Source organism: Saccopteryx leptura, chromosome 12 (genome assembly GCF_036850995.1).
Source record: "Saccopteryx leptura isolate mSacLep1 chromosome 12, mSacLep1_pri_phased_curated, whole genome shotgun sequence".
NCBI classification, from domain to species: domain Eukaryota; kingdom Metazoa; phylum Chordata; class Mammalia; order Chiroptera; family Emballonuridae; genus Saccopteryx; species Saccopteryx leptura.
Window position 1 is genome coordinate 26,260,446 of NC_089514.1, and position 14,119 is coordinate 26,274,564.

The 14,119-nt window shown below is 38.0% G+C and overlaps 1 protein-coding gene and 1 pseudogene across 1 annotated transcript in view; one reads left to right on the forward strand and one right to left on the reverse strand.

Moving 5' to 3' along the window:
- Positions 1-14,119, forward strand: part of THSD7A (thrombospondin type 1 domain containing 7A) — a 391,822-nt gene that overhangs the window by 108,494 nt on the left and 269,209 nt on the right. The window lies entirely within an intron of this gene.
- On the reverse strand, positions 8,436-8,546 carry LOC136384277 (small nucleolar RNA SNORA42/SNORA80 family; annotated as a pseudogene).

Below are 14,119 nucleotides of genomic sequence, written 5' to 3' on the forward strand. Positions count from 1 at the left end.
AATATAGATCAGAAGAGACAGCAGTTGAAGTAGAGAAGACACTCCTTGTGGTTCTTTCAGTCTAGCTTTGAATTATGGCCATAGACTCAAATCTGAATCGTAAGTGATTCGACTCATCATAACTCATTTACAAAGGCCAGATCAGGACTTTGATGAGTCAGAAACCACAGTAGCTCTGACACTCAGATGGTGTGTAAGTCATGCCAGCAGGGCTTTTTGTTTTGTTTTGTTTTTTTTACTCAGGCTGATCTGACTATAGTAAGGTGTTTGGGGTAAAAATTCACGTGGTAAAGAGAATCATTCATTTAAGAGGTATCCATTGGTTACCTAGTTTGTACAAGACATTATGGGGAATACTATAAAGATACATTTTTTTTTTTTAAGCAAGAAAGAGAGGGACAGACAGGAAGGGAGAGAGATGAGAAGCATCAATTCTTCATTGTGGCACCTTAGTTGTTCATTGATTGCTTTCTCACATGTGCCTTGACTGGGGGGCTTCAGTCAAGCTAGTGACTCCTTGCTCAAGTTTGGGCTTAATCCAGCGACCATGGGGTCATGTCTAGGATCCCACACTCAAGCCAGCAACCCCATGCTCAAGCCAGATGAGCCCAAGCTCAAGCCAGTGACCTTGGGGTTTTGAACCTAGGTCCTTTGCTTCCCAGACCTATTCTCTATCTACTGCGCCACCGCCTGGTCAGGCTAAAGATACAATTCACATTGCAACTTCAGCTTGAACAAAGAGCCTGCAACACAACAGAGACATAAATATTCTGAACAAGTGGTTCAGAAACCCTGTAGCCTTGTCTACTAAATAGACTAGCTCAGTTATACTAGTGCTTTCTATGAGAGCAGGGGTCATATCTTATACGTTTTTAGTTTTCCAGGGCTTAGTACAGAGTTTAATGTATAGTAAGTTCAAAACACCTCAAAATTGAAAGATTTTTCAATGTCCTCCTTGTCTGAATTTTCCTTATAAGAACTTTGTAAACTATTCATGTGGCATCAATCATATATTGTTCAGATTTTCATTATGTTTCCTTTGCTGATGTGCTTTATTTGCCCACATACAATGTCTAGACCGGGGGTCCCCAAACTTTTTACACAGGAGGCCAGTTCACTATCCCTCAGACCGTTGGAGGGCCGGACTATAAAAAAAACTATGAACAAATCCCTATGCACACTGCACATATCTTATTTTAAAGTAAAAAAAAAAACGGGAACAAATACAATATTTAAAATAAAGAACAAGTAAATTTAAATCAACAAACTGACCAGTATTTCATGGAAACTATGGGCCTGCTTTTGGCTAATGAGATGGTCAATGTCCGGTTCCATATTTGTCACTGCTAGTCGTAACAAGTGATATGAGGTGCTTCCGGAGCTGTGACGCCTGCATCCTGTGTCACCAGAAGTAGTACTGTACGTGAGCGAGGCCACGCTTTGCGTGGTGTCTCACTGACCACCAATGAAAGAGGTGCCTCTTCTGGAAGTGCAGCGGGGCTGGATAAATGGGCTCAGGGGGCCGCAGTTTGGGGACCCCTAGTCTAGACATCTAATGGTCACATTAGATAATACTCTTAATACCCTAAACTCCTTAAGCACTATGTATGTTTAGTTGATTTGCAATAGTTATTTGTTAATGTATAGGGAAGCAGCATATCAGAGTACAGTGTATTAGATCATAGTACAGAAGATGACATGTAACAGAACTCTGTCAGCTAGGTGGTCCAAAGCCTTAGGATTCAGAGAAGGCATAACTCCCTGGGCTGGAATAAGTAGAGAAAATGTTCTGGTGAAATAATTCAGAGCTAGGGTGGAGTTTAAATATAATCAGCTCAAAAGTCTCTATGTTACAGTTGAGAAGACCTAGTTCTTGAAAGATTAAGTGATTTATTTTAAAAGGTTTTAAGGTTTTATGGTGGTTTGTATTTTGTCCTTTTGAATTGTTGATCTTTGATTTATTAGAAGTTCTTTGTGAAGGGGTGTTGCCATTTTGCGTCAATAGAATATAATGCCGCAATATATATATTAGAAAACAAACAGTAAATATTTGTGCTGTCTTCTTTTTGTTGGTTATTTTGCCTTTTTCAAACCTATGGAAACATTCTCACACCTATGGAAAACATGAGCAAAATTCACTTAATTATTTTAAAAACTAAATATGTTTTAATAGTACCTCTTGTTATAAAATATCACTAATTTATAACAACTATTTCTACATGAGGTGAAGGAATAATTATAAATGTTTAACACTAGGAAATAAATTATAACACTGTCCCTGTAATATCTCTTTAATATATATAACATCTGTTTAACCAGCTTTAACTCCACGCTCTCATCCAGGCATGTTGAAGGTTAATAAATCTTGATTAGGCAGTGAAGATGGAATTCTCTCACAGGTGAGAGAAATGGGGTGAAAACAAATATAAAATGGGAGAAATTTCAAAGAATATTTGAGTGACTCCTTGGCACTCCTCAACTTGACTCACCTGCATGCTATTTTCTTAGCCAATTCATTGGCCCATTTCCTTAGCTTTAGGAAATCACAGATAAGGGAAGAGATGAAATACACATATTCAAAATTTTTGACAGTACAGAAAAATAGATAAAAAACATAAAGAGGTTCTTGAATAAAATATTTTATTTATATGAGCTTCTTTCACTTTCAAGAGTTATTTTGGCCCAAACCAAATGAATTTCAAAGGAATATCAGGCAAGCATTGAAGGCAGCAGACATGGAAATGAGGTTGTAAGCACAGGCTGCTGAAGGCTTTAGGACAGATTCCTTTGGGCCTTGTAGCCTCTGGTTGCAATGTGCATTTGAAATTAATTAAAAATAAGAATAAGATTTCTCTGCTGCTAGGGCAGATCTTAGTTTCTCTGATGGTTTTGCCTGCCAGCACACACATCCAAGGTTTTGCAGAGGCGATGATGATAGAATGTATTGATTTTAGTTAATAAACGGCAAAACGAAAGTCATTTTGGGCTCTTCTTAATAGTAAATGCCCAGAATTTTCCATGATCCCAGAACCCAACTGGATTATAGATACTGGGTCCAGAAAGCAGCCAACGCACAGCAGATGAAGCCAGGTGTGGTGATTAAACAGAAGGTCTGTAAAAAATTAACAGCTCCATTACTAAGAGGCAGCATTCAAATTAGGAGGGCAAACGAACTAACAAACAAACTCTTACAAAGACAAACAACGATTACCTTCTCACTGAGGCTTCACTGGGATCTACAGCTACTTGGGTATGAATTCAAAGGAAACTACGGAAGGAATCAATGATTCATGGTGTCGTGGTTAGGGGTGAAACTTCAGAGGTCTGTTTCAGAGTGGTTGCTCTGAATCAGGGACAGAAAGAACTCTCATTTTCTAAACTCAGTGTCACCTCCGTAGTCCAACAGTTAAATCATTTTGGAAACTCATTCCATTTTATATTTAAGCCAGTTGCACATTTTGTGGACAACATTTTCTTTAGACTGCATGTTAGTCTACCTCTTTGGTTCATGTTTTAAAAACATTAAAAAAGGGGAAATTATGTCAATGAGAGCTTTTCTTGCATATAAAGCAAGAACTGAAAAACCCTAAGTCAGTGCTGAGTGGATTCTCGGTGTCTACTGTGCTCAGATAATGACCAGAAGATGACTGATCACTTATTGACCAATAAGTCGTTGGTCCTTTAGGCTCTGATAAATGTATTTTAATGATTTTCTGTTAAGCTTGGGCTTACTCTTTGAGAGTGATTAGAACACATTTTCTTGGGTTTGTACTATTTCACCTGGTTTATAGATGTACCTTGTTTTAAGATGCGATGTGTTCCTGCTAAGCAGTTGATATTTTTGTTTTTAAATATTTAGACAATTTTTAAAACCCAAGTGATAGAAATGCTTATAAAAAAGGGTTTAAGTTTAGATGTTAACATACTATTGAAAGCAAGTGAAACACGCATGTCCTGTCTGAATAGACTAGCCTTGTGAATAGTGGGTAGTTTCCAAAATATAAAAAATACTTTTGTAAATTAATGCTACTTTTCTTTACTTTTTGAGGAATTGTAGCCTCTTAAGTCTCACTGTGTGTTTCCCGCACTAGCAAGTTAAATATGCAGTCTCTGCTTTGAAATAGTCATTTGCGCCCCAATGATAGTAGTACTTAGTTTTATTAAATATTTAGTGTGCGTTCATATTTAAGACCAAGGCATTTGCATTGACACCGGCACAGTACACATGTTCTAGCTGTAAAAAAACGACATATGTGTACAAATTGCAAAGTGGTGCCTTGTTAGCAGCACATTTTAATGTAAATGTGGATGTCTGACAGTACTACATTTAGATATTGTCTACATGGAATAAGAAATCTTCTAAGATCAATTTTGAAGTGCGAAATTATGGTTATTCTGAAACATTATGTAAGGACCAGATCAATGTGGCTTCAATGTATCGTAGTCAAAAGTACAACCTGAACCATTTGTATAGCATGGAGACAATAATAATAAAAATGCTATTATTGATCATTGTGTGCTTCCACGTGTTACAGCATATTATGTGCTCACTCGTGTGGAAGCCTTTGTCTGTCATAGGTTAGAGGCACTGAGTAACAGTAATGCTGGAATACAGAAAATGAGGTTTTAAACCGGGAAAGAGAATTATTTGGGTAATCCCTACTATACGTCACAGACTAATTTACAGAAATTAATTTGTCATAAGGAATGATACTCTGTAAACATTTTTCCATAGAACAAAAGGAATTGCTTTGCCTACTAAGGCAATTTAGATGAAATGTACCTAAAATATAGTACAAATTTGTATTATAAAATCTAATCAAGGAAAATGTAAAAAGTAAAATCCTCTTGCATCCCTCAGTCCCCGATGTGAGGGCACAACTCTTTCTGTCTTTTTTTGTGTGGGGAGGGTCGTGGGGGTACAGAGTGAGCCCCAGCTGTCACAGGCCAACTGAAGGGGACATCCAAGTCCCACGTGCATCTGCAACTGCATCACACTAATCAAAGTGAGTATCACTTTCAGAACTAGATGTATTAGTCTAGGCCGGGCTCATTTAAATTTGGAAGCACTTTTATATTTAATTATTAAAATTTATAAGAGGTACTTCTTGAACTTCGCATGTAATTTTCACTCATCAAAAGGCTCAAACATGTTTTTAGATTATTTAACTATCTCTATGACTTATTAAGCAAATGTAATGATGATGAAGGCTTTTATTTTACTTAGTGCACTATATCTGTAGGTTTGAGGAGTTAATTTTCTGAAGTTGGATATCTCAATTGATAATGACAAAAACCTTTAAATTACATGCAATAACCCAGCAGTGTTTTGATTTTCCTCTGCATGGGAATTAATCACTCTATTTTTTAAGTCACTTAAGTTCTGAAATGTCAATTAATGATTAGCATTTCAAATATAATGCAGCTGTTAAACTTAGCTTAGGTAAAAACACCCACTTGGAGCAGGTGTCCCCAAACTACGGCCCGCGGGCCACATGTGGCCCCCTGAGGCCCTTTATCCACCACCACCACCCCGCCACACTTCCGGAAGGGGCACCTCTTTCATTGTGGTCAGTGAGAGGAGCACTGTATGTGGCGGTCCTCCAACAGTCTGAGGGACAGTGAGCTGGCCCCCTATGTAAAATGTTTGCAGACCCCTGATGGAGTATGCTTTTGCTTTAGAGAGCTGTTTTAAATGAAGCATAATAAATTATTGTTGTTTTCTTTAGGGTAGCTCATAATATACCCAGACTACCATATAACTTGCCAAATGATGCCCCCAAATGTCACAGAAGCCATAGAGGAACAGTGTCCTAACCTTTTCTTGGTCATAAACCATTACTAGGTTGTACACTGTGCACCTTCACCCCAGGAAGGGCGAGGGAAGAGAAGTAGCACATATATATTCACATGTAATTCGTGGACCCAATCTTAGCCCAAGCTCACAAACCTTATTCTGGGGAGTAGGATTGGTAGAAAAGTTTCCGAAGTATAATAAAACTGCCCTTTATGAATTTCTTCCACGACTACTGCTTAATAGTGAACACTGGTCACAAAAGCAGAAGCAGGACGTGGACAGGTGTCAGGAAGACACGGCAGCTTTGGCCTCTGGTGGAAGAAACACCTGTCTGTTGAAACAGAAAATAAGGAAGAGAGAATAGTCCCACAAAATAACAACAACAATCTAGCAATAGTTATTATTTCTTGAAGCTAATAATGTGCCAGGCCCCAGATTAAGCAGTTTACATGAATAATTAAATTTAATCCTGCAACAAGTCAGTAAATACAGACTCTTAAATGCCAGTTTTAAAGATAAGGGAACTGAGTCTTATAAAAATAACCAAGAAGCTTAAGGCCTCCTATTAATAAGTGGAAGACCCCCCCACTCCAAAGCCCAGGATTTTAATTACTACGCAGAAATGAAAACAGTGGCAGGTGTGGTACGTTTGGTGGCACAGCTGGAGCTTATGCAGTTGTGTTCTATTTGACTGCGAAGTGTCGGACGAGTTTATATCCTGCAACTGAGGAGTGAGTTTGATGAGATTTTGATTTAAAATGTTTAAAATGCTTTTTCTTTTTTCATGGGCTATGTGTCTCAGAATTAACCAGAGACAGTGGATTAATTTGCAGAAAATATATGAGGATAATAATCATGAATTTATAATGATAATAACCTGGCTGATGAGCAGATCTCTTTTGTTCCCAGAAATTCTGGGAAACTCCAGCGCAGGTATGAAGAAAGCTTGCAACGGAGAGATATTAGGGTTTTGGCAGGACCACTGATGGCATCATAGGGCACTCTGTCCAAGACAAATAAGAAAGAAAAATGTGAGAAAAATCAGAGAGGTAAATGTACTCAAGATTCTAATGAAGTTGAAAAAGATGTGTGGTGGGGGAAGTTGAACACTTCAGATGGGGGATAAAGAAATCATATCCAGAATGCAGAACCCTAGAATTAGTGATTTAAGAATCGGTTCTTGCTCCGGGTGTGACTTCAGGGTAATTGGATGATGGAGATAGAGTTATTTTAGGTGCAAGTGACAAAAATGTAGTTCAACTGTTTTAAGCAAATTGGCAAAGGAGTGCTGGTGAGAAAAATATAGAAAGCTCGAGGTGGAATGAGGATTGTAGTGACCCTTCTGAGGATCCAGATACTATCACTGGGACACGTAAGGGTTTCTGTCTGCTCTCCTGCTTTTTCTCCTGTCTATCAAAGAAATTCAGTGAGGGACATATTGTTCTAAAACAGATATTCCACCTATATATCTATTCCCCGCAAGGTTAAGGCACTTAAATTGTATCTTGTACATGATTTGAAGAAAATAATATAATTCCATTAATAGTAAGACGTACTATTTAGATATATACCAAGATATATTATTATCTACCATTTCTTCCTATGTCTTAAAAATAGTTTATTTCTGATTTTATCCCCATGTTTAATTTTAAAATGTTGAGGATTCTGGATTTCAGGCAGCCTTGTTTTATTAGAAGCAATGGTGTACCATGATTCATTCCTTGCAGTTTTGCCTTAAAGTTTAATTAAAATTTCTATCAAGTTGTAGATAAAGACTATCTTTTCCCTACTTATATTGAGACCCTAATGAGGGTTTCTTATGCTTTGTTTCTCTCAATTAAATACTTGTTATGTGTATAAAATTAGTGTACAAATTGGCTTATGGTTCAGAGATACCATTAATTAAGTCATAATCAACTGTATTCTGAAACCTGTTTTGTTTTTAGCTCAAGTCTGTGTCTATAGCCAATTACACATCATTAATTCCAGTTTCTGTGTGAGAAAATTTTCTTCTTTCTTCTCTGCACTAGATAGAGGGGATGCCTTTAACTAAAGCTTCTCTGATCTTTTAGCTTTGCTCTTTTTTTTCAAAAAAATGGTACGCTATATAAAGCATGTTAATTTGTTCAGTGAATTTCAATAAGTCCCACTGTCCATCAGAGTCTGTTTGATCAGAGCATTAGGAAGATATAAAATGTGAAAGCAAAGGGAAAGAGAAGGTCAGAGTATCTCAGAGACCACAATGTATATTTAATTTTAACATCCAATGAAAAAAGTTATTAAATAGTGACTGCAAATAAGACTTTATTCTAGGCAATATGCTAGTTGGTAGTAGTACATTTTGTAAACATTTAAGAAACACAGATACCTTCAAAAAAATAGCAAATATTAATTCTGGAAGAACAGCAACTTCTGAGGTGTGATTCACCCTTTGAGTAGTACAAACATTTATGTACGTTCTTGTGCCTCCTGACCATCCAGAGTACGATCGTGACAAAATTTTTTATTTTAAAAATGTGTAAGGCAACATTTAAAAAAGGCAAACGTATGTTCTTCTTCTTTCCATAAATTGGCTATCAAACAAACATGATTTTGAGTTAATAAAACTGTAACTGGAACTAGTTTCATTTTTTTTTTCCACTGTGCGACCCACTTCAGTGCCTGCAGCCTATGGGCAGAGGCCAGGCAATGGTTCAGGGCCATGGTTTGCTCTGGCATGGGTAGTTTCATTTTTTGAAAAATAACTCACTCCTGGGGGTCAGCGAGCATGAAAAAACCTCACTACTCAAAGGGTTAATAAGAGCTGCAGTGCAATGACTGGGACAACTGTGGACATTGGACCCGCCCTGACCCTGTTTTAACCCTGGTCCACTCATTGGGTATAGTAAAACAAATTTTACTCAGTAAAAAAAAGAAATCCTAAGATTTCTAACCTACAACACGGGACTAATAAATAGCAAGTACAGGTGTGTGTGTGTGTGTGAACTGGAAACCATGTCTCATAGTTTGTAGTTGTGCTCTTAGGTCTGTAATATGCAAATTAAGACAATTTGGGAAAGGGTTTTCTAGCCTCTTCTACACTTCGGAACTGCCAGGGGGTAAGTTTGCATGATAGTGTGCAACAACACACACACTTGTTCATCTAGGAAGGGTGAATGAAACCCATGGGGGGGCCATTCGGAGAGCTGATGTTGTCTAGACAAAAAAGCTAGCTAAGAGTGTTGTGCATATTTTTCCTAAGCAGAAATACTTGGCCCTGAACGTGTTTTCTCAAACAGCTGTTTAATAGAGTAGCTTCTTCAGAGATTTTCCAGAGCGGCGAGCCTACAGGATTGCAAGTTTCTGTCTAAGGAAGTTGAGAAGAATTACATTGAGCTAGCCTTGTTCCTGAGGCAGGAATAAGAAGCAAGAGATGACAGTGACCATAATATTGATAATAATACTGGCAGTTAATAGATATGGAGTACCTAGCATGAGCCAGATGATGTTCGAAATGCATTACATGTAATACTACAGTATTTGTCCCAAAGATCTTATGAGATAGGTATTCATATTATCTCATTTACAGATGAGTGGAGACCCAAAGAACCATTCTGATCTGCTCAGGCAGAGTTTTAAGATGGCTTCCCAGGATTCCCAGCTCAAACACTAATCTAGGTACTTTTGTGAAGAGATTTTGCAGATATAATTCAAATTCAAATTAGACTGATTTAAAAATAATGGAAATGTATCCAGGTGGGTGGTAGACAAAAATCTCACATGAGCCCTCCTAAGGCAGAAGGTTTCTCCAGGCTGATGGCAGAAGTCAGAGACTCAGACCACACACAGGACTCAGGATGCTATTGTTGCTTTGATGAGAGCGACTCCCTACTGACCGCCAGCAGAAGCAGGGCCAGCAGTCACATAGCAGCAAGGCCCTTGATTCTATCAGCAGCTGGTCCTGGATTTCCCCCAGACTCTAGCAGGGGTCCCCAAACTTTTTACACAGGGTGCCAGTTCACTGTCCCTCAGACTGTTGGAGGGCTGCCACATACAGTGCTCCTCTCACTGACCACCAATGAAAGAGGTGCCCCTTCTGGAAGTGCGGCAGGGGGCCGGATAAATGGCCTGAGGGGGCTGCATGTGGCCCACAGGCCGTAGTTTGGGGATGCCTGCAGCTGACACCTGATTTCAGTCTCATGATACCATGAGCAGAGAACCCCGTCCTACCATACTGGACATCCGGCTTATAGACATATGAACAAATAAGTAGGTGTTGTTTCAAGCTTCTCTGTTTGTAGTGATTTTTTTTTTATATAGCAATAGAAAACTAAAATAGTCATAAATTTACTGAGTGTACATGCTCTTCACTGCTAAATTCTATAGAAGTAGAAGGTAGACTGAGGCATAAAACAGAGTTCAGACCCAGGAAATATACTGAACTATCAGAAATAAGACCTGCAGATGACATGGTACAGCCATTAGCATGGCATGAGAAATTGTTGACAGGAGAGAAAGTGATCTCAGGTGTGACCAGATCTTGAAAGACTGAAGAAGAAACAGAGAGAGAGAAAGAGATACAGAGAGAAAATAGAGATAGAAATGTGGAGAGATAGTGAGAAATATAGAGAGAGAAAGGGGAAAAGAGAAAGAGAGAGAAACTGGTTCAGAAGTCAAATCCCTGTGTAGCCCACTTATTGTCACATGAGTCAACCTTAGGGAATGTAGTCTGAGAGGCCAGATGTAGTGGTATTTGGGAAGTGGGAAGAAGCATGAGCTTGTCACCTAGAGCCTTGCAACTGAAACTGTGGCTGAAGGACCAATAGCATCTGTGTCCCGTGGGAGCTTGTTAAAAAGGCAGAACGTTAGTTCTTGCCCTACACCGAGTAAGTCAAATCTGTAGTTCTACAAAATCCCAGATGATTTATTTGCACACTAAAAGTTTTTGAGGCCCTGGCTGGTTGGCTCAGTGGTAGAGTATTGGCTTGGCGTGCAGGAGTCCCGGGTTCGATTCCCGGCCAGGGCACACAGGAGAAGCGCCCATCTGCTTCTCCACCCCTCCCCCTCTCCTTCCTCTCTGTCTCTCTCTTCCCCTCCAGCAGCCAGGGCTCCATTGGAGCAAAGTTGGCCCAGGCGCTGGGGATGGCTCTGTGGCCTCTGCCCCAGGCGCTGGAATGGCTCCAGTTGCAACAGAGTGATGCCCCAGATGGAAAAAAAAATTTTTTTAAGCACTTCACAAAGAAAACAACAACAGTTTCTATATAATAGTTTCTGTCCATTTCCAAATAGAGTGTAGCTAAGGGAAAAGACCTTCATGGAATCTGAATGATTCTTTATTTTCTATTTTCTTAATATCCTCCTAGTGAATTGTAGTAATATATATCTTAGAAAAACTGTTCAGAACACTCAGCGATGAAATAAATATATTGCTGAACTAAGAAGGAAAATAAATTACGCATGTCCACGAATCTTCAGATGATTCACATGCATGCTTAAAGAAAGATCTACATATTAAAAATCTGTATGAATTATATATGAAAGCCCTGATGATATATTTACTATATGCTCCATGCAGAGTCTAATTTATCCCGGTAGGCAACATCCCACATAAAAAGAAAGGAAAAATGCACATGTATTGTGTTTTATAACAGTTTGAGTGGTGTGTGTATCTTGAAAAGTGGTAACTGAAACCCTAAGAAATATTATTACATGTTTAAATTTTAAAGTAAATATTACTATTTTAAATTATGCAAACCAATTTCTTGAAGTAATGAGAATTACAAAAGAGTTTTTTTTAAATCAGTATGTGAAAAGGTAGGGTATTTTTTATGTTCTTGTAAAATAAAGCTAATAAAATAAAGTTTTCGTTGCTTAAAAAAAAACATGGCAAGCAACATAGGCATGTAAATTTAATATATGCAAAAAGTTCTTTAAAATTACCAAATTTTTCCAACGTGAAGTTGGATTACTTGGAGATGAAGTCTGTTATTTTCCCTAGGCTGTGAAGTAATCATGAATATGGGAACAGTTTATTAGAAAGATAAGGCAGTGACAGCAAACAGCCATGGAATCTAGGGCACAATAGTTCCAACATGAGATTGCGATTAATATCAAAATAAATTATTATAATTTTCAGAAATGCTTATGAGAGATAACTGAATCTTTCATCTACTTTTATGAAGGCCTATATATAAACAGGCAAACATGAAAACATTCCAGCGGTAGTTTTAATAACATAATTTTTAGTAAAGAGTATGCATGTGAGGTTTCTGTCTTTTGGTTGGACATACAGTTGTTAATTTTATTTTCCATGGAAGGCGGCATATGTCCTAATTGTTAATTTAAGTTAATAATTTTTGTTAGCCACTTGAAAATCTTTTCTCCTATTTAAGTGAATTTTTTAGTAGGGGAATAAAATAGAATTACATAAAACTCAACTGCTTTTCAAAAGTTATGACATTTCCAGCATTGTATAGTAGGTTTTTATCTGAAATTATTGCCCTTAACTATGTTTCTACAGTATCATTGTAGGAAAAGAGAGTGCATTATTTAATCAATTTCCCTTCTGTTATCCCATAATTGGAAGCCCGCCAGGAATTGATCTAACAAGTGGCATTTCTCTAACCTGGGGTCAGGAACCTATGGCTTGCAAGCCAGATGTGGCTCTTTTGATGGCTGCATCTGGCTCGCAGACAAATCTTTAATAAAAAAAATAACGTTAAAAATAAAAAACATTCTCATATATTATAATCCATTCATTTCCTACCGTTCATGTTCATCGTTGCGGGTGGCTCGAGCCAATCACAGCTTTCCTCTGGGACAACACCAAATTTTTATCGGATAATGCCTAACATACACGGGTTGTTGTAAAATTACATTTTAAAATATGTGGCATTCATGGGTCTCTCAGCCAAAAAGGTTCCCGAGCCCTGCTCTAACCTGATCTACAATCAGAAGACCCCCTGTGAAATAGTTTTATATCTTTAGCATGTTATACGCCTTATCGTATTCAGAAAATAGTAATTTTTAGTAATTAAATAGTAAAATTTAGTAACTACAACCAATTAAAATAAATATACAGTTTATCAAATGATCAACTACAAATACTATTTCCATATAATTATAAGAGTAGTATTCTTATATACTGTTCTGGCTTTGCTTGTCAATAAGTGAGAAGATTTTGTCCAGGACAGCACAGAATGTATTGGGACAATGCAGCTGTCTATGTGAACATGTTCAGTACTTTTCCTGACATCTCTGTCAATGCAAATCATAATCACTTTTATAACACACTATTTATTTACATGAGACCCAAGAAGTCAGTTAAGCAATCACTGTCATACTTCATTGATATAGGTGGAAAGTTGAAGATTTCACCCTGGGAAGTGGTACCACGAAATAGCAAAGCTAGTAGATTCTGCAATTGAGTTTAAAGGGGAATTAAAAAAAATAATAACAAAACTATACATGCAGCATTTATCTACAGTGTGTCCGTAAAGTCATGATGCACTTTTGACCGGTCACAGGAAAGCAACAAAAGATGATAGAAATGTGAAATCTGCACCAAATAAAAGGAAAACCCTCCCAGTTTCTGTAGGATGATGTGGCAGCATGTGCGCATGCGCAGATGATGATGTAACACCATGTATACAGTGGAGCAGCCCACGGCCATGCCAGTTGAGATGTGGACGGTACAGAGGAAAGTTCAGTGTGTTCTGTGACTCGCTAAATTTGAATTCATGACCAAAGTGCAACATGAATATGGGCACGTTTATAACGAAGCGCCACCACATAGGAATAACATTACTTGGTGGGATAAGCAGTTGAAGGAAACCGGCAGTTTGGTGGAGAAACCCCGTTCTGGTAGGCCATCAGTCAGTGACGAGTCTGTAGAGGCTATACGGAATAGCTACCTAAGGAGCCCTAGAAAATCTGTGCGTGCCTGTGCTCGACAATACACCTAAGCAAGACTACAGTTCATAAGGTGTTAAAGAAACGTCTCTGTTTTACGGGGTACAAATTGCGGCAACAAATGGAGCCCACATCGAACTGCACTGAATAGGTAATGAAACTGGGAGAGTTTTTCTTTTACTTGGTGCAGATTTCACATTTCTATCATCTTTTGTTGCTTTCCTGTGACCGGTCAAAAGTGCACCATGACTTTACAGACACACTGTATTTAGGATGCATTTTGATCACCGTAACTAACTTTTAGGGTAGCCCAGGATCTCAAATTTTAAGAATTCTTCTGCATTATGCAAGATTAACTTATATTTTATATATTTTACTTATACTTTTAGTGTATTTGTAGTCATAAAGTTAGACTGATAAAAAAACTGATAA